The following is a 2,805-nucleotide window of genomic DNA, read 5'->3' on the forward strand; positions in this document are numbered from 1 at the left end:
CTATGCTCAGAAATGCCCCCATCTTTGCTGATTTAAGCATTGTTTAGTTTTTGCTGTTCCCTGAATGATCAAAGTCCATATTAAAATGCAACTGTTTTGCAACTTTTGTTGATGCAAGCCTAGCAAGAATTCCCAAGCATTCCTTTTCTGTATCAAACAGAAATGACATTTTAGCTTTATGGAAGCTGTTTCTGAAAGGGCTTTATTTGAAACAATGCTTGGAAATCATATAAGCCCTTGCTTTCTACTTTTAATTCCCTCTCATTTTTCTTCCTTCATCCATCTGCTTTTCCCACTTTTTCAAATTCAGTCACACTAGCTCAGATGTCACTACCTCTATGAACATCTCGTCTCCTCAGTTAGTCAGGGATGGAAATCCAACTCACAAGAGCTTAAGATTTTAAAAAGAAAAAAGAGGCCAGGTGTAGTGGCTCACGCCTGTAATCCAAGCACTTTGGAGGCCAAGGCGGGCGGATCACCTGAGGTCGGGAGTTTAAGACCAGCCTGACCAACATGGTGAAACCTCATCTTAAAAAAAAAAAAAAGAAAAGAAAAGGAAGGGAAAAGAGTTGGGGCAGGGGGTGGGAGTTACTGGCTCCCATAGCTGACAGCCCAGGAGGAGGTAGATCTAGCCTTGGGCTTGGCTGAGTCCAGAACCTGACATGATATCATCTGACCTCTGTCTCTCTTACATCTTTTAGCCTGTCTTCACTTCCACAGCTCTAGCAGCCCTTAATCCACATTCTCTTAGCTTAGCTGCCCCAATATATGTGTGTGGTAGGGAAGGAAGGCGGGGAGGAAAGGTGACTTGTCTTCCCCAGCGCCTTCATATAAATGTGGGGCAGAATTCTGCTTGGCCCAGCTTGGGCTATGTACCCATGACTGTGGCAGGCAGGAGGAGATCAAGTCCCCTATTGATAATCGGACAAAATCAAATGAAATTGGGGAGAGGAATTCCCCAAGAGAAACTGAGATGCTGGAAAGACGAAAACCACATGTAACAGAATTTTTGAGGAAAAAAGATCCACAATTCTCCACCAGTCTGTATGTCCACACCTGCTTACCATGTTACCTGGCAGCTCCTCTCATCAAAAGATAAAGTCTATTTCACCCTGAATAGGGGCTGGCCTTGTGACCCACTTTGACCAATAGGATGCCTTGAAAATGAAAGTTTGCCAGTTTCAAGCCTTGGCCTCAAGAGGCCTTGAGTGCATCTACCCTCTCCTTTCTCTGCCTTTGCCATGTGAACATGTCCAGGCCAGCCTGCTGGAGGAATGAGACATGGAGCAGAGCCATCCAGACCCAGTTATCCTAGCTGAGACCCCAGACACACATATGAGAGAGCACTGCCAAGATCAGCAATGCCATTGATGGCCCACAGGTGACCACAGACACATGAGCAAGCTCTGCAGAGCCCAGCTCAGATCAGCAGAACCTCCCAGCCAACCCATAGACTCAGGAACAAAAATGAATGTTTACTGTTGCATAGTCCCAATGTTTTGTGGTTGTCATATAGCATTACTGTGGCATCAGACAATTGATACATTTGTATCTACTAAACCTCTTCCACATGCCCATCCTGCAGGCAATTACTCAATCCCTTCTCTTTGTTCTCATGGCACTTAGTAATACAATATATTCCACATACTACTGTTGCAATTTCTCTATTGAGGTGTTACTATTTATTTTAAACAAGTATTTACATGTCTATCTCCTTGTCCATAAGCTCTTTGGAGAAACTGGTTTTGGTTTTTTCCTTTGTAAATTTTTAAAATAATTATTAGTTTTCTTTTGTGTGTGAGAAAGATAGGGTCTTACCCTGTCACCTAGGCTGGAGTGCAGTAGCACAATCTCAGCTCATTGCAACCTCCACCTCCCAAATCCTCCTACCTCAGCCTCCTGAGTAGCTGTGACCACACACCATCATGCCCAGCTAATTTTTTGTATTTCTGGTACAGATGGGGTTTTACCATGTCTCCCAGTCTGGTCTTAACACTTCTCAGCTCAGGTCATCCACCCACTTCGGCCTCCCAAAGTGCTGAGATTACAGGTGTGAACCACTGTGCCCGGCCAAGGAGGGACGATCTTTTACATATCTTTTGAGCCCAACACTTGCATAGGGTATAATACAGAGAAAAAGCTAGTTAAACATTCATAGGAATTTGAAGGATAAGAAATATCACTTAAAATATCTGTGACATATTGCTTAAGTTTCAGAAGTTTTGTTTTTCCTACCTGGATCATTAATCCACCTGGAGTTGAGTTTCCTGTATTATACAAGGTTGGGATTCAGCTGTCCCAGTAATGTTTAATGAAAATCTAACTTTTCTCTCCTGACTTGTGATGCCAACTCACAGCAGGTTTCTACATGGGCAGGTTTCTACACGGCTGGCAACTCTATTTGGCTGCATGAAGCTCTTTGTTGACCCTGGAGCAAACACACCACCTTTCTTATTTACCATTGTTTTATCACAAGTTTTCTATCTGTAGGACAAGTCACTCTGCCTTGGTCTTTTCTTCAAACCTTGTCTGGCTATTTCTGGCTCTTTATTTTTTCATATCCATTTTATAGCCCGGTTGTGCAGTTATAACGCACACTCCACCATGCGCACCAGTGTTGTCAAAATTTTTTTTTGGAATTATCACAGGTCATTTGGGGGAGAATTTACATCTTTAAAAATGGAGCCAGGCGCGGTGGCTCAAGCCTGTAATCCCAGCACTTTGGGAGACCGAGGCGGGTGGATCACGAGGTCAAGACATCGAGACCATCCTGGTCAACATGGTGAAACCCCGTCTCTACTAAAA

The sequence above is a fragment of the Sapajus apella genome, unplaced genomic scaffold, assembly GCF_009761245.1.
Source record: "Sapajus apella isolate SASKATOON/1434 unplaced genomic scaffold, GSC_monkey_1.0 scaffold117, whole genome shotgun sequence".
Lineage (NCBI taxonomy): Eukaryota > Metazoa > Chordata > Mammalia > Primates > Cebidae > Sapajus > Sapajus apella.